Below are 21,976 nucleotides of genomic sequence, written 5' to 3' on the forward strand. Positions count from 1 at the left end.
CTCATCGCAGCTGACTGGCCGGGCCTGCTTCCAGAAGAACTGGCAACCACAAGCTGGGAACCAAGAGGAGATGCAACACTTCACTTGGAAAAGGGCCGTCCTTGTTCCTTGAATCACAGAATGGTTTGGGCTGGAAGGGACCTTAAAGATCATCCTAGATCATCTTCCAACCTCCTGCCATGGGCAGGGACAGCTTGCACTATCCCAGGGTGCTCCAAGCCTTGTAGAGCCTGGCCTTGGGCACTTCCAGGGATCCAGGGGAAGCCAGAGCCTCTCTGGGCACTCTGTGCCAGGGCCTCAGCACCCACACAGGGAAGAATTCCTTCCCAATACCCCATCTAACCCTGCCCTCTGGCAGTTTGAAGCCATTCCTTGTGTCCGGCCGCTCCAGACCCTTTTCCAAAGTCCCTCTCCAGCTCTCTTGGATCCCCTTTAAGCACTGCAAGGGGCTCTAAGGTCTCCCTGGAGCCTCCTCTTCTGCAGACTGCACCCCCCCCCCCCCCTCCAAGCTCTCCCAGTGTAGAGCAGGGGCGCTCCAGCCTTCAAAGCAGCTCCGGGATACTCCTAACAGTGAAACTCCACGCCTGCCGCTCACCTTCCAGCCCCGGCGGGTGTCGCTCGGGGTCGCTCCCCGTCGCCCACGGGGCCCTCAGGCGGAGCCGCGCGTGCCGTTGTCAGACCAACGGGGCGGGGGGGGAGCGGGGCCGGCACAGCCTCACCCACGGTGCCCCACGGTGCCCCCCGGTGGCCGCTCCCGGCAGCACGCGGCTACCTCTCATCCCGGCCGCCTCTCCTCACTCATCCCGGCCGTCCCTCGCTTCATCCCGGCCGTCCCTCCTCATCCCGGCTGCCTTCACCTTATCCCGGCCGACCCTCGCTTCATCCTGGCCGCCTCTCCTCGTCCCGGCTGCCTTCACCTTATGCCGGCCGTCTCTTGTCATCCCAGCCGCTTCTCGCTTCATCCTGGCCGTCCCTCCTCGTCCCGGCCCGCAGGCCCGGGAGGGACCAGAGCTCCGGAACCGCAGCTCACAGCCCCGGTTTCTGTTAGTCCCTGCACAAGGCAGGCAAGACTTCCCACGTCCGCACTTTCCAGCTCAGCAGGGGAATGAGGCTCCCCCAGGGAAGCGGTCACAGCAACAAGCCCGTCTGAGTTCAAGAAATGTCTGCACAATGCTCAGGCATGCGATGGGATTGTTGGGGTGTCAAGAGCTGGGCTGATTGTTGGGGTCCAAGAGCTGGGCTGGATGATGCTGGTGGGTCCTTTCCAACACAGCCTCTTCAATGATTCCATGATAAATACCCCTAGGTGCAACTTGAGGCCATTCCCTCTTGTCTTTTACTTGTTTGCGAGAAGAGTCCAATCACCACCTGATCACACTCTCCTGTCAGGCAGTTCTGCAGAGCCAGAAGCTCACCCCTGAGCCTCCTTTTCTCCAGGCTGAGTCCCCTCAGCTGCTCCTTGTTCTCCATCCCCTTCACCAGGTCTGTTCCTTTTCTGGACACACCCCTGTCCCTCAATGTCTTTTTGCCATGAGGGTCCCACAAATGACCTGAGGATTTGAGGTTTGGCCTCAGCAGTGCCCAGAACAGGGGGACAGTCAGTGTCCTGGTCCTGTTGGCCACATATGGCTGGTAGAGGCCAGGCTGCCCTTGACCTTTTTGCACACCTGGGCATGTGCTGGCTCATGTTTAGCTGCAGTGGTGATTTCTCAATGTGCTCCAAGGTAGCCATTCAGTAATTCCTTTTTTTTTTTTGCCAGCCAAGGCGTAGCAGAAGATAAACACAAAGCAAGGGGGAAGCAGGGCTTTTCCAGAAGGCAGAGGAATCTGAAGTGGAAAATAAAGCTTCGAGGAGTCTGTCACAAGGAATGATTTCATTGCAATACCACAATGCAAAAAAGAGAAACCAGGGAGCCTGATCACCATTCCCAGTCTCTGGCTCTCTGCTGACACTTCTGAGGCAGGACTCAGCAGCAGAGAGCGTCTGCACCCTCTGCTGCCTCCTCTGCCCTGTGTGAGCAGTGCACGGCAGCTCTGGCAGGGAACCTGCACTGCAGAGGGCTTGTGCTCTTTGGCTTTTCACCTTTATCAAATGATGCTCTGGCTGCTTAAACTGCAACCCCAGGACACTCCTGTGCCGAGGGAGGAGCAGCTGCCGCATCTCTTATTGTTCCCAGCAGCTGAGGAATTGCCACGGAATAACTTCCAGCACAGACCTTTCAGCTGGAGCTCGCTGTTCCTTCTCCCGTGCTGGGATCACTCACCTGCCTCTCTGGCAGCCGGTGCCCCCTCAGGTGTGAACTTCCAGCGGCCATCCATCCCTCGGGGACACTTCCAGCGGCCATCCATCCATCCATCCCTCCATCCCTCGGGGTGCCGGTGATTCCATTCCCTTGAGGAGCCGCAGGGCTGGAGGCGCTCGCAGCGCTCTGCGCTCCAAGGGGGACACCGGGCGGTGGCTGCCGGCACACACCGGGCGCTGCCCGCTCCTGGCACTGATCTCCTGTCCTGGCACGGAAGGACGGGAAAATCACTGATCTTCCACTCACCATGGAAAGCACCACTCCTTTGGAGAAGTAAAAGTACTTCGCACAAAAGAATTATTTTAATAATTTTATTAAAATAAAATTTTATTTAATAATTATTTAAATTATTATTACCTTGTAGCACTCTTGGTTGGAATTTCTAAAAACAATTCCGTCTTACATCCACATAAACAGAGCATGTATTAGAGGGTGTGTTCAAATGTCCCAAAACTTCTGTGAAGTAATTAGGAACATAACCTAATTTTGGCTACATAACCTAATTTTGGCTACATACACTCTTCCTGCATGTGGGTTGCCACCTGTTGATAGCTGCCCTGAGATCTGGGAAACAAAAGCTAAGCTATGTCCACAAAACAGCTATTTTACACTAATTAATTTTGGTTATCACATCAGATGAAGGCTTTAGTCTTCTCCAGAATTTCAGACTGGTCTCAATGCATTGATTTGGGTTTACAAATTTTTGTAAATTTTTGTTTGAGACAACAGCAGGTAGTATTTACTAACATGCAAACACCTCCTTCTGTAGCCAGCAACTAATCTCAGGCTGGGCACTTCTGAGCAGCAGTCTGTGATCCTGAGCCACCTATTGTGAAATGCTTGCATGGCAGTGGCAGTTCCATTTGCAATATTTTCCTGAGTAACCAAAAGATTGGTTATTCCTTTCTCCAGCTAAGAGAACCATAGCCATGGAATGAGGATTCTCCTTCTGCTAGTGTTCATCACATTGATATGACAACTCCACGGAATGTTTTCCTTGGCACAGCTCCCACACAGCCAATACTGATTAGGACTTTGATCCTTTGATTAGCCACTAGTGTTTGCTGAGGTCAGCAAACACTAGTAGTGGCAGTCCGTGGTGCTGCTCAGCCCAGCTGTCAGTACTGCCATGGCAGGTTTGCATGGTGCAGGATGGACCCCACTGCATGGTTTGCAGTTCACAGCCTGAAAAAATCCATTTGGGTGTAGAATTCTCTTCACCAAGATGGCAGTGGATGGTTGGTGCTCAAGAGATGAGCCCAAGCCTGACAGAAGTTTTATGTGAGTGACCCCACAATTCCACCAATTTCATCATTCCCACTACACAAACTCTTGGTGCCCAGGATGCTGAGTACAAATCAAAGAATTTGTTACCTTTGAACATTCATTAGCATGTAAGATGTATGAGTTAACAAATTAGAATCCCAGCTAGAAAGTCTCTGATAAATTGTCCCTAAGAACAGTAGCCAGGGCATATTTGGAGTGACCTAATGGTGGCCTTCCAGTTTCTGAAGGGAGCATATGGGAAAGATGGAGAATGACTATTCCCAAGGGTCTGGGATATCAAGACAAAGGGGAATGTCTTCCCACTGCCAGAGGGCAGGGTTAGATGGGAAGAAATTCTTCCATGTGAGGGTGGTGAGGCCCTGGCACAGGTTTCCTAGAGATGGGTTTGCTGGAGATGGCTGTCCCATCCCTGGAAGTGTTCAAGGCCAGATTGAACAGGGCTTGGAGCAAACTGGTCTAGAGGAATGTGTTACTGCCTATGGCAGGTAGGTAGAAACCAGATGATTTACAAGGTCCCCTTCCAACCCAATCCATTCTCTGATTCTCTGAATGCAGATGAGTACTACAATAATAATAATAATTTCAAAACATTTTGGTGATTGTCATCAAGAAACAACATGCAAGAGGAAAACATTCTCAGCACAATGATAGTTTGTGCAATTATAATCTCTTCTACAAGGTCATGAAATTAAAATTTATGTTAATTACAGCCCATGGCAATGATTATGCTAACAAACTGTTCCACTAATTATATTTAGGTATTTAGACTGCAATAGCCAAAAGTTTTATGCAAAGATTTGAATATTGCCTATATCTCATAAATAATAAAGACTATTAATGGAGATAATACATGCCTCAACCCACAATTACAGCAACATGTTTTAATTCAGTTGCTTAACACACAAGTTTAAAAATTGAATTAGGAAGCATAGATACTAATCAGTTCTATGAGATTCATACTTGCTTATCTTTGAACTTTTTTTTTTGCTTTAAATAAGATGGAAATTCAAGAAACAAAGAGAAATATCTCCCCTTTTCATAATGGAAGGTTTTTTTCAACAGGTATTACAGCTCTTTGAACCTCCTTCTGACAATACAAGCTAGGATTGTACATATTGGGTTTTTACCTTCTGCCCATGAAGAGCATCCAGCCTGACCTTCAGTGCTGATCTCCCCATGTCACTTACAGACCCTTGAGCCAGCCCTAGGGGTGGCCCAGGCTCTCCACCACACACCCACTCTGGGTGGCTTGGGCCTTGAAAGGAGCATCTTCTTTGGCCAGCTGAATATTACAGCTTCATTGTATATTAATTGAGAAAGACAAATGGAAACTCTTGCACACAGCAGTTACTGCCACAAAAATTCTCGTCCTGCAGTCCGGTGTGGTTCTCTTACTCAGAAAAGCTCAACATCAGTGATGAATATTGGATAATATTCAAAGGAAGTGATGAAGGATAATATTGTCATTGACAAGCCTGAGAAATGGGCTGACAGGAACATCACAAGTCCAGGAAGGGGAAGCCTCTCCTGTTTCTGGAGAGGAGCTCTACCAGGCAGGCACCAGAGCATACTGGGGCCACCTAGCTGGGCTGGAAAGCTTTTGTCAGGAAAGGCTTTGGAGGTCCCAGGGAACACCAAGGTCAACACAAGCCAAAATATGCACTCTTCTGAGATCCTGAGCTGTACTGAGAGGGCAGCCAGCAGGCCAAGGGAGTGGATCCTTCCTCTGCTCAGCACTGGTGAGCACCCCTAATGCTGGCTCCAATTTGGGGCTCCTCAGCTCAGAAGAATGCAGTGAAGGGCTGTGAAGATGAGGATGGAGGCACTGGAGCAACTCCTCCATGGAGGAAGATGGAACTATTGAGCTGGAGAAGAGAAGGCTTAGAGAGATCTTATCTATAAATACCTGAAGGGAGGGATCAAAGCAGATGGAGCCAGGCTCTTTTCAGTGACACCACTAGAGGGTGGTCGCTAACTGAAATACAGGAGGTTCCCTCTGATCTCCAGGAAACACTGTTATTGTGAGGGTGAACACTCGCACAGGCTGCCCAGGGTGGTTGTGAAGTCTTCCTTAAAGCTATTGAAAAGCTGCTGAGACAAAGTCTTCTTTTTCAAACTTGTTCACAAACTAAAAGAAAATAAGAAAATGCAAAAAAGTCCTTTTTGTTGACACTTAAGAAAACAGTTAAACTGTGGTAATTTTAAAAACAAATATTTTCTTTCCATTGATACTTGTTTCAGAAGTATATTGGTTTGGTACATTATTAACAAATTAAATACCTTTATTAGTCATTCCAAATAAGAAGATGCAACTTCAATTACATATTATATTTTGCTTATAGGGTTTACCAATATGACAAAGTAGATAATGTACACTTCTTTTCCTAAAAATTCAGTAACTGAAATTTTAATGAGTAACAAAGCTCGCAAAGTTCTCATATAATACTTTCTATAATGCTTTTTACTGAGAAAATTTAATTAAAATCAGAAAACTCATAGAGAGAACAAATAAATTGAAATACGTCTGTTTTTTGCAATTAGCAAAGTCCTTTCCAGAAAACCAAAACCTAAGCACCCAAAAACCACCAGCACAAAAGCTGGTTGTAGTTAAGTTGACAAATGACTGTGAACAGCATTTTACCTGGGCCAAATCAAGTGTCTTGTAAACCATCAGGATTATCTAATTCCTTACAGAAGTAGCTATACCATGATAAAATTTTATGAGGTATTTATTGAACATTTACAAAACTGGGAAAGAAGGACAAAGAGTTAAAAGACTGCTCTCAAAAGTAAATAGTTTACATCTCCTGTCATTTTGTATCTATTTCCTGGCCTGGGGAACTTTTTCTTTCAAAGCTGCATGAAGCACATTACACAGCAAAACACTCTTTGGAGCATCAAAAAAATGCCACATTTATAAGTAGCATGTGCCTTACAGCCAAGACTGACATTTAGTAGAGTGACAAACTGCTCTCCATGTCCAGAGCTGTCAGTCACAATGATGAATAAAGGCTGCTGGTGCAGAGGTTACAGATTTACCTGGATGAAGGGATAAGCATGGGGCACATACTGGGAGTCTGTAGAATTGTAATTGTAGAGAACCCCTAAGCCTGCTGTCCTTCAGAAGAGAAAAACACTCACAGCCAACTTGGCATCATCTGTGAACTTACTGAGGGTGCACTCTGTCCCCTTGTTCAGATCACTGATAAAGATATTAAACAGGACCAGCAGGATGAACTCCATTTCCCACCAATCTGTGGGCCTGGCCTGTAACAGACATTTTTATGAAAAATCCTTTTTTTCTCCTGAGAAGCTGTGAGGCCTCAGGAACAAAACGTAAACAAGCATTATCTGCTGCTGTGGAATGCAACAGGTGCATCTTTGATTGGTCTCATGTGGTTGTTTCTAATTAATGGCCAATCACAGGCAGCTGGCTCAGACTCTGTCCAAGACACAAGATATTGTTATCATTCTTTCTTTTTCTATTCTTAGCTAACCTTCTGATGAAATCCTTTCTTCTATTCTTTTAGTATAGTTTCAATATAATATATATCATAAAATAATAAATCAAGCTTTCTGAAAGATGGAGTCAACATTCTCGTCTCTTCCCTCATCCTAAGACCCCTGCAAACACCATGACACTGGCCATCACCCAGTTTATCACCCAGTAAACAGGGCACTCATCCAAACCATGAGCAGACAGCTCCTTCAGGAGAATTATGTCAGACTCACTGCAAAAAGGAGCAGGGAGATGCCTAGGAAGAGTCTCAGGTGAATTCAGGACAGTATAGTGCAGGACTGTTCAGTTTTCAAATTAATCTTGCTTTAAGATCTCTACAAAACCATAACAAAGCAAACAGAACAAAAAAATCCCAACCAAAACACACCAAAGAAATAGACAAAAAAAAAAAAAAGGGTAGAAATTTCTAACAGGAGTGCTACAAGGTAATAATTATTAAATAAAATTTTATTTTAAAAAAATTATTTAAATAGTTATTTTGCCTGAAGTACTTTTACTTCTCCAAAGGAGCGGTGCTTTCCATGGTGAGTGGACGATCAGTGATTTTCCCGTCCTTCCGTGCCAGGACAGGAGATCAGTGCCAGGAGCGGGCAGCGCCCGGTGTGTGCCGGCAGCCACCGCCCGGTGTCCCCCTTGGAGCGCAGAGCGCTGCGAGCGCCTCCAGCCCTGCGGCTCCTCAAGGGAATGGAATCACCGGCACCCCGAGGGATGGAGGGATGGATGGATGGATGGCCGCTGGAAGTGTCCCCGAGGGATGGATGGCCGCTGGAAGTTCACACCTGAGGGGGCACCGGCTGCCAGAGGGGCAGGTGAGTGATCCCAGCACGGGAGAAGGAACAGCGAGCTCCAGCTGAAAGGTCTGTGCTGGAAGTTATTCCGTGGCAATTCCTCAGCTGCTGGGAACAATAAGAGATGCGGCAGCTGCTCCTCCCTCGGCACAGGAGTGTCCTGGGGTTGCAGTTTAAGCAGCCAGAGCATCATTTGATAAAGGTGAAAAGCCAAAGAGCACAAGCCCTCTGCAGTGCAGGTTCCCTGCCAGAGCTGCCGTGCACTGCTCACACAGGGCAGAGGAGGCAGCAGAGGGTGCAGACGCTCTCTGCTGCTGAGTCCTGCCTCAGAAGTGTCAGCAGAGAGCCAGAGACTGGGAATGGTGATCAGGCTCCCTGGTTTCTCTTTCTTGCATTGTGGTATTGCAATGAAATCATTCTTTGTGACAGACTCCTTGAAGCTTTATTTTCCACTTCAGATTCCTCTGCCTTCTGGAAAAGCCCTGCTTCCCCCTTGCTTTGTGTTTATCTTCTGCTACGCCTTGGCTGGTAAAAAAAAAAAAAAGAAAAGGAATTACTGAACTGCTGCTTTGGAACAGAGAGAGAAAACACCACAGCCAAGATCTTTTCAGAATCTAAAAGGAAATTTTGTCATCTAATGAGTAGGCTTACAAAACCCAAAAAGGCTTACTATAGGGAATTATTCGGGAGGAATATTTACTAAGTACAAGATGTTTTTCTAAAGAGACTCAATATATTTACCTTCATTTACCCATTTGCTAGAGAAGGAATTATGACATGCTTTTGCCAATCAATATACCCTTTTAACTACTTACGTGTGAGATTTAGTATATCACATTAAGGGTAGTAGATGCAGATGGAGAAACAGAGCCTTTTCCTCAAAATATCATAAATTAGGCTACAAAATATAAATCTGTAAACTAAAAATCATGGCAAATCTCTTTAATTCTTGAATAGATACATGACCAACTTAAAAGGTAACAATATCTCCTCCTTTATAAACCAACTTCCCTGGCTTTAAAGGTAGGAATTCAGATACCTTCTTACTGAACCCTTGCATCTTGAGTTATGTGATAGATTCTCTTGAGGTCATGTTACATATTGGGAATGAACACCTTCATTAAATTCCCATGTTTTCTCTTCCCAGAGACTGATTTGGGTCTGATTTGTTTCTTCCAAGAGTGATATTTGACATTCAGACAGCCAGCCCTTTGTAGGTTAGGGATAGTATAGGATGTAACTGTAGAGGTAAACTCCAAACAGGAGAAGGAAAATCCTTCAGACTTCCTTTCAATGTTTGTGATACCCCTTTTAGTTGTGGATTCACTGGTAATTATCCATTCCCCATGGACATGCTGAAGGGAGAAACCAAATTAACTGATGGAAAAAGCTAATTAGCTTTTTTTTTTTTTTCTTTTTTTTTTTTTTTTTTTTTTTTGGTGAAAGGAATTACAGGATTTTGTTCCCAAGTACATCTCTTATCTGAATATTTCCCTAAAGTCCATTGACTAAAAGTAGTCATAAAGATATATTTGCAAGCAGAATTTGTTGAAATTTACAGCATAACACAAATAAATCCATAATGTTAATATTTTCTTCTTCACATCCAGACAATTGTAAGCAAAGTCAACTTGCAAGCAAAAATAACCTGTTCTTATGGGCACAGACCTGTTGTGGGGGATTGTTCTCACTATGCTCAAAGAATGTGAAAATCATTAAGAGTGGAAGTTCTCATTTGTACAGTGATTTGGGAACTCTATCTGGGAGAAAGAGGATAGCATGGAGCAAGGTTTTATCTTACATATTTTAAGAACACAACATTAAACACCAAGTGTCTAAAATGGCAAAATAATTTTCAGCATATCTTTATAAAAGATTCTGAAAAGATACACTGGAAGCTGGGTAAAAGTAGCATCTGAGTGTTTGTTTATCTGAAGTATTTGTGCTGGTTTGAGACTCAAAAAGTTGGATAGACTTCTCATAAGATTTGTAGTTTCTTCTGGGATTTCCAGTTCTTATTTATTCTGATCCTAATCTTATGCAAAGAAAGGAATAAAAAAATCCCATGTGGCTGTGCAGTTTACAATCTTATGAAAACTGGTGTGTAAATAGCTTTAAAATCAGCATCCTCAATTTCTGAAATTTCTTCAATGGATCAGCTAAGCTTTGGTAACATTATTCCCACAAAGCATTACACTCAAAAGGAAACTACAGCCTTTAATTTCAAGTTATCTGTGAATTTTAAGTTTCTGCAGTCGTTATTTAATATCTGGCACTTAACAACCTACCTACATAGTAAGAACCTCAGCAAATACAGTCCCTATTGAAATTTGAGGGCATGAATTTCTGATTTAATATTCCAAAAAGATCATGTCCTTGGGGACTTCACTTTTTTTTTCCCATTATTGTTCACACATCTGCATATGCATCTGGAAACATTTCTTTAGGTCAGTAGGTAAATTTGAGTGGAATTTGAATCCCAGGAAAAAACCTCATTTAACACATAGCAGCACAAATTTAGCTGGTTATGTGGTCAGGTGATTTATGAAGCCCTGACTTTGCTGTGTGGGCACATATGATCTAAGCCACCACCAGTTCAGAGTTCTGCACTCTTTGGCCTCAAATTTGTTGAAAATTGACTGTTCCACGGTTCTACATGGAAATAGGTCCAGCTCTTCTTCAAAAAAAGAAATACAGAAGCATGAAGTAGATGCCTTCTGTTGGAACTAGTTCAGACTGAATATTTTTTCCATTGCCTGTATCTGATGATGGTAAGCAGACACTGTAAAACCAATATTAATTTGTTTTTGAAGAAATAGAGTATTTTCCCTTGCTGTATTTCTGTTGTGGTTTAGGAATGCTGTTCCCTTGTTCAGAGACCCTCCCAAACCAGATACTGATTCCTTGATCCCCACCTTCCCCTTTATGGGGATGGAGTTGAGAAGTGAAGGCACAAAAGGTGAAAATCACCAGCTGAGAACAATTTACTGGAAACAGCAATGAGATAAGAAAACAAGCAGTAACAGCAACAGTATTAACAACAAAGGTGTACAAAGAGAGGGTGATTTACATGCAAAATGCTTACCAGGCTGGTACAAATGAAAATAGTGGTGGACAGCTCCAACACCCTTTTCTCAAGAGACACATTCCCTTTTCCTCTGCCCTGGCAATGACCTAAGGAGGAAAATTTTTAAAAACTGCCCTGGGCATGCCCTCTCCTGCTGCTCTGGGCTGGAACCAGAGCAATTTATTATCATGAATCCAGAAAAAATAAATTTCTTGCTTACCTGTAGAACAGTAACAGAGCATGCCAGCTATGCCCCTGCAGAAGTAGCTGAGTTATCATTGAAGAATTTCTTACTGCCTATCAAATAGAAGAAATCAGATGTAATCCAGAGATATCTTCTGAGTACTTTTTTTTATCTGAATGTTAAGGTGCTGGAATTATTCTAGGTGACTCCATTCCCGTTCATCCCAAATGACTTGACATTTAGGCATATTTCTGCAACATCTTGCAGGTTAAAAGATAAAACCAGGATAATTTATTTCTCGTTGTCAAGCACAATAATTCATTGCTGCTATAGCTCACATTGAGAAAAAATCTGTTCCTCAATAATTTAATACTTATAAGTAATAAGACATCCTTTAGAAAAAAATGAAGTAAATAAAACTGAATAAAACCAGGACATCTGTCATGGACAGATGCAAAAACATGATCATTTGCACTCTAGTGAGACTGGAATTAGACTGGAAATGTATCATATCAATAATGATGTAATTGTGATTTGATCTTTATGAAATGCTTCAGGGTGTGCTAGAGACATTGCCAATGAGTAAGAATAGGTGTATAATTCACCCAAAGAGAAGAGAAAGATACAGAAGAGAGGGAGAAGGAAAGGGGAGACAAAAATTGGACTAAATGGATTTCAGGGGTTTCTCACATATGAGTTGACATCTGTTGCTAGATGAGTTGTGCCTGGAGGTAGAAGGTAACTTGGGTTGAGACTATATATTTGTTGAACAAACAAATCCAGCAAGGATAAAAATGATCCTGGGTTCATCCCTTACACTCAGCTGCTTCAAGCTACATCAGTGCATATTGATGCCTCCTCAGAGTCTTTGAGCAGTGTTGGAATCCTGGATGCTGAAAATTTTAAAGTTTCTGTGCTTAAAGGCACAGACCCACAAGAGAGCACTGCATTTGTCCTGAGGCTGTGAAGAAGGTTTCCAAAATTGATTGATAGTACTGAGATTATGGGTGTGGAGTTGGTTAGAAGTTGTGTAATATCACAGGGTGGAAAACTTAAGAGTTTGGGATTTTAGAATATAGAAATAAACATGAAGCAAGATGGAGGTTTTAGGGTGGAGGTATGTTGTTCTTCATTACCTTCTCCTTCGTTCTTCTCCATGGGTTTGGGTGGCATTTTGTAATTGGGCAGAAAAGTCCCCATTGCAGATCTTTGGGATCAGTTATTGGGTTAAAAGGGAAAATAATCCAGGTGTCATCTCTTAATTGGATAGTTTAGTCTTCAAAGACCTTGTTACAAGACATTGTTGGCCATTTTGTGCCTTCTAATGAAAAGCTGCCCAAATCACAGTAATGAGACTGTTTTACTGATAAGAAATAATAAACACCTGAGTCCCAGCATGAACTACTGTCTCAAGTACCTCCAATCCAGACCCAGAAAAACTGATAAGCAGCATCTTTCAGAAACCTCCACATCCAAGAGACATTTTTGCTTCCTGCTTCAAGCCACAAATCAGCTTGTGTTGTGCATCTGTGCTCCATGCACCAGGCACATGCAGGATAAGGAAACTCCTGCAGCTCAGCAGGCTGCTTGCTGATTTGTTTTCCTAATAATCAGAGCTTGCACTGCTCACAAAATTAGGAAACAATGGATCCTGCTGAAATCAACTCTCTGTCTGAGTGCATGCTTTATCCAGAGCTGCTGAATCCCTAATCCTTACACAGAGTCCTTTCCAAACAACCAGACAATCAGATACACTTGAGAAAATATTCTTTGCCTTCCCTGTATGTTACAGAAAGCTGAGACAGTGTGTGCTTTGGTATTGAAGAGGCTCCCTGCAATCATATAGATATAACATGAGACAATTTCCCCCACAGGAAGATTATATTGCCATGGTAACCAAGAAAGGAAGTCGATTTGGCATTGGAGTTCCCATTTTCCTCAATTTCTGTATTAGCATTTGCTTGTGGCAGTTATGTTATTTAGAACCAAAGAACTTTAATCAAAGTTATAAAATTTCTGGAAGCAGTGGGAGTTTGCTTACATTATGGGAAAATGGTATTTCTCCATTCTAATACGTACACTTTAATATAATCATAAAATGGTTTGGCTTGATGTTTAAAGCTCCTCTAGACCAAGCCTCCTGCCACGAGCAGGAGGTGATCAGAGGAAGGCAGCAGAGATCAAATTGCTCAACACTGCCCAAACTGATAATGAGCACTTTACTCGTGATTGGACATCCACAACTTCTCTCTAGCACTCATTTGAGTGTCTCACCAGCCTTTTGTAGAAAAGTTTTTCCTTTTAGCCAATCTAAACCTTCTCTCAGTTTGAAAAGTTGGTGTCACATGCAGAGACTCCTTTGGGTTTGCTTTTGTTTTTCCCAAATACTCCTGCTCCTGAATACTTCACATTTGCCCCTTACATTGTACACAATCCCTTATTTCAAAGCTCATGACTTAGTGGTGAGCTGAAGGAGCTTCTGTTGGTGCTGAGGCTGGAGAGATTTTTGACTGGGGTCATTGATACTGCAGAATGTGATTTATATTCAGATAACAGCATCACTGGGAAGTGTTTATGTTAGATGATGTGCAACTGCTAAACAGAGGATTCCACCATGATGCAGTCAGCACAAAGCTCTCAGCTGGTTTGAATTCGGGTGTGGGATACTCCACAGTGCTTTTAGTGTCTCACCATGGAACCACTGTCCAAAACCCCTGCCTCTTCCTGTGGGGGAGTAATGCTGATAAAATAAAGTTTTCGTTTGTTTTTTTTTTTTTTTTTAAATCAAGAAATGGGATTTCTTGATTTTTTAATCAAGAAATAGAGTTAAAAGACAAAGCTTAGCCAAGCTATTCGGTGACCATCTGATTTTTATCATCTGGTAGAGTAGCAGATCAATTGCAGAAGTCAGCCTTCTTTTGACTGCCTGCTTCTGATGACCTTCACATTATGTGACAGCAGAAAATTAAAGAACCTTCTCATGACTACAAGCCTTGGTGGATCTCCTCTTTAATTCATATTTTTCAAAGGAATGTTCTGCATCAGAAGAATTAAAAAAAAAAAAAAAAAAAGAAAGGTAATTGGAGCAGAGGGCTGTACTTCGTGAAAGATATGTTATGACTGAATAAAAGTCTCTATGCCATTCAAAAGTCAATGTTCTTATGCATCCAGACAGAATGCTGGCCATCTCTGATGTGCAAGCAATTCCTTTGGACAAGCCACAAACAGATAGAAAGGAATGCAAGATTCACTGGGAAATGATGAACTCAGAAGTGGCAGGGACATGCTGCAAGTCAGTGCTCAGAGGGGGGGTCTAATTCACATTTCTACAGGGATTTGTCCATTAATGTCAGAACACACTAGAATTGAGCCTTGCTATAGATTCCTCCAGACAGTGCTGGAACTTTGTTGTAGTGAGCTGCAGTCACACACTCCCACTTCCAAACTCTTAGTGGCTCTGGAGTAACTTAATCCTTTAATGCAAAAGCGCTGCTGTTTAAGAAGATAGACATTAATTACTGTATAATGGTTTAAAGAGGTCTTGAAATGTGACCTTAAATACAGATTATCGCTGAAATGTAAGCAATCCATAATAAAAGCTTTGATAACTGTGTCTTGGTCTTTACATGGCACCCACCATTAAAGTACTTACAAAGCCAAAAAAATGCAAAAAAGTGATAATCTTGCTTAGATTATCATAAGACAAGGAAGACAAAGATGAAACTGCAATGACCATATGGTACTGCTCATCATGACTGGATTGAATGACCTAATAAATTCTCTCCATCTCTAGATTATATGAACTCTCACATTTAGAAGTAGATGATACTTCAATGGTACTTTTTAACAGATATGCTTACAGTAATTTGAATTTCCTGTGTTAGGAATAACTCACTTTTTTTATACAATTGAGAGGGAGGGAAGTCCTCAAAGGAAAAACTATTTGTGTCAAGAGTCAGCTGAGCTGGGTGTCTGTCTCTCCCCTGAGAGGTCAGCACACACATCCTTTCTTAAATGTTTACATTTTTTACCCTGGGGCTGCTGTCCCCTTTCCATTGGAACTTGCACTCTCTTGTGTCCTCCTGCTCTTCTCTTCCACTTCCCTCTCATCCCCCTTCCCCTTCTGGCCACATCTTCAACCCTGATTCCCAAAAACACTTAACAGGTGCAATGAACCCATTAAACAAAACACATAGATAACAACCAGTAGGAAAGAGAATTAAAATTTTACCTTTTGTTTTACTCCACAATCTTGTTTGGCTGAAACAAAATGTTATTTCTTTTCTCAAACCTGCCTATGCAGTAGTAACTCTTGCAGTTTCTCTTTCCTCTTTCTCTTCTTTTTTCTCTATTCCCTCCTTTTCTTTTACTTTTGCTTTAAAAGTGGATAACTAGTTAGAAGAAAAGAAAAAGTGATGGGGAACAAACCCCTTAACACTGTCTGCTTGAATTCTCATCCATAATAAATACATATAGTATTTTGAACTCAGCAATTACAGAAAAGTCTGTGATTGTTCCATCAGGAACCATTGACAAATTAGCATAAAATGGTATTAATGAAGAAACAATTACATCTGAAGGTCTTTTATTGTTTGATTTCTACTATTATTGTCCCTTAACAACTCTAATCACTGACAGTGCACGAATATATTCACCTCTCCAGCTCCATTTAGTCCAAAACAAAAGTGAGCAACCATCTTATATTACCCTTCAATCATTCTAATTGTTATAATTAATTCTTACTTTGTGTCAATAATGCAGAAAACAATTTACCAAAGTGATCCTAACAGCAGCCAAATTGTTCATGTTTCCATACACACAACATTAAAGTATGAAGATCTGCAGTCTGTTTTTTTCCTGGACCTTGACTACGTATCACTCCAAATATCTTCCCTTTATAAACACAAGTTCACATTATTTTTTTAACAGGCTCACAAAGCAAAGCTGAATCTGAACACCTAACCCTGCTCAGCAGGGAGTGTGGACAGAATGGGAGCCCTGCTGTGCCCAGACAAAGCAAGGAGGAGAGAAATAGTCAGAAAAGGGAGAGAGAACAGAGATTATCAGCAGTCCTTAGATCCCACTCGATCCTGCTGTGTGGACGGTTCTGGAGCTGAGGGTGTGAAAGAACAAAGGAAGTTGTTCACCCCAGCAGGCTCTTTGCCTTTATTCAAATAAATTTCCAGGACTCCTCTGTTGGAATCTGAAATGCAAGGAGCTCTCAGAACTTTGGGCCTCTAAGCCAAAACTTAGAATTAAACACAGAATTTGATCTGAGACCTTGGGAAGGTTTCCAAACTAGGTGCTAGAAGCAAGAATGTGGATTTAAAGTTTAAAACAGAGACACATTAAGTAAAGGAAAGTTTAGAGTTTAAGGGTTTAAGATATAGAAAAAATAAAAGTAGTTGCAGAGGTAAATAAGGAGTTTAGAATGCAGTACTCTAGGTTTGTGTGCCATAACATGATTGGCTAAGAAAGCTTACACTGTAACATAAATCCATAAGATAAAATATTTAAGGATTGGGTCAAAACCATAAATATCCTTACTGGCAGTTTTTTATTGGTCAATAACTCCTTAAAAGGTCTTTTAACAAAGGGTCTTGGAACCTTCTGAACCATGCTGTAACAATGTGAACCTAATTCACCCTTCCTGCCTACATAGAAGATAACAAAATAAACAACATCATTAAAAACAACTCAGAGGTCCTGTCTCTAATTCCCTCCAAAATTCCCCCACAATGAATTATCCCACTCCTCTGTCTCCTTTTTGGACATAAACCTCTGGTGTTGTGAATAGTTTTCTGTACATAATGTTTGAGATACAAACATGCCTGGTCCTCCACCAAAGTTCCAGCTGTATCCTAACAGACAGGTTAAGGGTCAAAAGAAACAAAAAAACAATAAACTACCCAGCAGAACAGGTTAAATCATCAAATATCCAGGGAAATAGATCAACTGTCAGAGAGCAAGGCTAGATATCTGGGAATCAGAAACACAAATATTGCCCATAAACTTCAGTAATTTTGGGTGAGATCCCAAAGGATAAAAGAGTAGAAAACTTCAGATCAAATAACACTCACGGATCAGGGCTAAAAGTTTATAGATCATTTGGGCATTGAACACCTCTAAAACCCCAGAAAAATGGACTGAATATGTAGCATTTGAGTATTTGATGTACTGGCTTTCTAAGAGTCTGAACATACCATGACTGCTAAAAAGAACTTTAGAAAATGTCATGGTGGGAAAAATGTCTAGAAGAGAGTTACATAAATATTTTGCCTGATTTTATTAGGCAGGAACACATAAATTAGGCAAGGAAAGAAAGAAGTCAGAAAGACAGAATTTTAGTGCTGCTGTGAGCAGAAACCTGTGTCTCAGAAATGTGTTGCAGGATATTCACTGGTTCAGTAACATTGGTTTTGATTAACTGAACCCAACCAAATTACAATTAGGGGAGAAAACTAGTGTTTCACATACAGAATAATAATCTTCTTAAATGAGAATTACTGTTGATGCTGCTCCAAATCCCAGATAATCTAATAAATATAAAGAGGGCTAATGGTAGTACAGATTTAATTTTAACAAGTGGACAGTTTGTAGGAAAACTTCTCATTTACTATAAGAATAGATAAAATAAGTTGCATAGAGTTGTTCCTTTGGATTGTTGGCTTTTTTGTTTTTTTGTTTTTTGTTTTTTGTTTTTTAAATTTTAGATGAAATTTTTCATTTCACAAAGTCAGCCTCTGAGAGTTTCAGGGAATAAGTTGATGAAGGAAACAAAGGAGCTTAAAGTTATATAGGATTTTTCATTTCCAGATATATATTACTTCTTTAATCTCATACCATGTACAAGAGGGAAAGCAATATAAGAGAGGACTCTGAATGTGAGGAGATGAGTAACTCCTCCTGTAATCTTGTTAGGGGTAAACACCAGGCAGTGATAAAATAAATGGCTGAAGGAAGATGTGCCTTAAAATCAAAAAGAGAAAGAGAATTTGTACATTGCTTCAATCAAGATAAACTAGTGTTAAAAAAAAGATGTTGAAACAGATGGGGAAAGATTTTGTGGTCATATTAATTAAAAAAAATAAGGAAGAAGGGGAGATGATCTGCTATAGTGGCATTTGACAATAAAGTTACCCTTTAAAAGAAAAGGCTCCGAAATCAATACCATGCTTTAATTTTCACTAAGGAAGAGGTAATGGGGATGAGACTGTGGTACTGACTGACTGGAATAACAGTCAAAGGTCTCAGTGCATTCAATTAAGGGAACACAATCTTCAAACTCTGAAAGAATTGATATGTGAAAACATGTTCTCATAACAAGGATTTTAATTAGGAAACATTTTAGGGCAGCTGATAAACCATTATCCTGTCCTGCGTTTACTTATTTTTGTAAAAACTCTTTGATAACTTTAAAATATGAATCATCATTGTTTTCCAGACTAAATACATAAGAGAAATATGTAGAGGTACTAAGGAGAAGGTGCTCATAAAAAAGTGATCTAATTGGAAAGAGAGGTTTTCATAGGAACATACCAATGGTGTTACAGGCACTGATCTCTTTTAAAATATTTTCCTTTTTACTTGGTCCTAAAAAAATACAAACAGAGGTGGTAGTGAGCAATACACTATCCCCCCAAAAATGATGCTACTAATAATGTATATATTCCCTAAAAGTTCTGCAAAAATCATCCTGCATTAAATAAACATGGAGACCAAGATTTAAAAAACCCATGAAATCAAATTCTTTACACAGACAGGTATCACAATTGCAAAATAGCAAAACATTCCTTTTGGCTTGTTTCTTTGCATTATTGTATTGCTAGACCAAGCCATTTTATCAGTGTACAGTTTATAGACTTATGTTGACAATTCGTTTTTTATAAACATTTAATCTCAATTCCCACTAAACACAATGCTTCTCTTTAATCAATCTGAATTCCCCTGCAATCATGGAAATCCCCCACGTGTCTTGGTTGCTTAACCAAGAATAAATCATTAATGAAAAGGAGCACTGGATTTCCAACAGTGGCTACCACTGGACTGTGTTCCTTTCTCGAACAGAAAAATATCTCTGGACCATTTGCCACTTTATGTCCTTGATTATAAATGCCAACATTTTGGCACCATAAGACTTTACCAAGAGTTGTGAAAATTCTATATTAAATCAATCAGACTCTTAAATTATCATGAAAGTCAAACACAGCCCCATTAAACTGGAGGGAAAAAAAGAAGTCATCCACTGGAAAAAACCCACACAAACCAAAACAGTACAATGCCTGGTTCAAAACACATGGGGTTCCAATTTCAGAATGCACTGCTGTGGGAGTCCCTGGTGCCTTGTTCTCTTCTGCAGGGCTTCAAATTAGAATTAGTAATTAGAATTGGTAAAATTAAAGGCAATAGGCAATAAATGGACTGCTTGGTAATGGAATTTTTACAGTTAGCTTACAGCATTTACACACATGTATAATGATATTCTCCTATTTTTTAAAACATCCTTTTAAAAATGCTACAAGATACTTAGATTTTCAAGGCATATTTGAAGGTTTATTTGAAGGAATATAACAAGGTTTTTAAGGAATATTTGTGTTAGCCTTCAAAATGCAGCACTCACTCATTTTTGAACATTAAATTTATCTTACATAGAATTTTGCTGCAAGATTTATTTATTTGTGAAGAATAAACCTACAGGCTTCTTGCTGTCAACATAAGTTGTGGTCAGATCAGTAGATCTCATTCCCATGCAGAGTGTTTGTTTTTGAGGACCAAAATATGTTGCCCTTGTAATGCATTTTACCTCTCTCCAGAAAGCCAGATTTTATTCTCCTGAGAAATAATTTACTTTATTTGTTTGTCTCATAGGGAAGAGCTTTACCATGTTTATATGAATAAATAGTCACTCATTATTTTTCGTCTCGACAGCCCATTTATACAATGTGTAACCTGCACCACATCCACTGGATCAGAGAGCTGCTGTTGATCTCATCCGGACTAAAAGGAAGCTCACAACCCAATCATTTGTCTTGGCCTAATGCTTAAGCCACTGTGCTTTTTGACAACTTGTTTTGCAGAAATGTTCTTCACCTGTCACTGCTGGGATATTAAATAAAAGAGATCTAAACCTGTCTACTGATTCAAGAGTTGCAGAAGACTGGAAAAGAGGTTTAGCCATCATTTTCTTAGGAACTGTCAGGGCATTGCTCTGCTCCTGAAAAGTCATGAGTGAAAACCTTTGCATCACTTGTTCACTTTACTTCTCTTCCACTTCTCCTTCACTTACCAAACTGTTTGTATATTAATCCAGCAGTTCTTTCTATTTCAAACGGAACTGCAGAAGTCATTCTGGGCACAAGAACTGCTAAAATTCTGTGTATGTAGCTGCTGATGACACTCTAGTACACAAAGTGTGTGTAAAACTGGAGTATATTGAAATGCAAGGTCAGAACTTTTGACTGGTATTGAGAACTGAAAAAGATGTAAAGCTCCTTAAGTTTCCTTCTAACTGTAATATTCCAACTCTCTTCATAGAATTATTCCACATTGGAAGAAGGTGGCCAATGTAATAACCCAATTCACAAGTTCAAAAATTCATTTTATCTGTCAAAAGTCAGGAAACACTGGTTTGTTATTCCATTGTCACATTTGCAGAGACATCCAAGCTATCTGCACTTCTGGCACATAATTCAGCATATTACAAACTCCTCATCATTGTTTTCCTTCAGATTTTATTATCTACCATAAATACCAGCTGCTAAGTCATTTTATATAGTCTGTTGATGAACAGCTCAACACAGAGACAAATTCAACGGAACATTTTCGTGTCTCTCTGGAGCTCATAACCCTGAGCTGTGATACTGAGTGAATATAAGCATCACACCCCAATATGGGCTGGCACTAGAGTGAGAGGTAACTGAGTGGGGAGAGGAGCTAAAGGGGTGTTTACGAAGCTGTGCTGCTCAAAGGTGCTGCCAACCACTGCCTGTCCCTCCAGGAGATGAGTTTTCTGTCAGAAAAGTTTCTGACATGTGATTTTCTCCCAGCAGATTTTCTCTGCTCACTTCTCTTTTCACTCAACGCCTTATCATTTCAAGTCCTAGTGGCAGAGAGATAAAATGTCTTTTGACATCATTTGGCGCTAAAGTTATCTCAAACTGCAGTTACTGTTTTATCTGTTGAATTAAGGAAGGTTGAGAATTAAGAGTTTTCTATAAACAGGGATTGAACAACTTCATGTTGTTATTTAACACCAGAAAATAAAGTTGCCTTTTTAAGACTTGATTGCTTACTGCAGCAATAATTCGATACAAACTATTAACTACAACATCAATTTCTGGTTTAACCACATGTTACCAATGGATTGCCTAATTATGGAGAGATTAAGTGGCTGGCAAAGCAAATTTTATGGAGAAGAAGCTGCCACTAGTAGAAGTTTTATGCTATTTTGTGTTTCTACTTGACACAGGAATTCTGAGATTTGAGATAATATTAGATATGTCAGTGTTTAGTGGTTTTTAACTTCCTTTTTTATGTGTGAGTGGAAAGATATTTTGTAGCAAGTATGTCTTATAAAGGAAATGTAAATGAATAAAACGTAAAAGTAAATAAAAATCCATGACATGAACTTGGTATGTGTCTACTTCATGAATATTGATTTGCACATTTATTTTTTAATCTGTCAGATTAAATCATTAATAAAGCTGAAGCCCCCACATGAACTCTATTAAGGGTGATCTAACCACACAAGTACTTTGTAGGGAAATACTTTTCTTTTTCAGAGATACGTTGAAATGCTGATTATTCTGGCAGTGCAGTCATGATTTT

The sequence above is a fragment of the Melospiza georgiana genome, chromosome 9 (genome assembly GCF_028018845.1).
Source record: "Melospiza georgiana isolate bMelGeo1 chromosome 9, bMelGeo1.pri, whole genome shotgun sequence".
In the NCBI taxonomy this organism is placed as follows: Eukaryota; Metazoa; Chordata; class Aves; order Passeriformes; family Passerellidae; genus Melospiza; species Melospiza georgiana.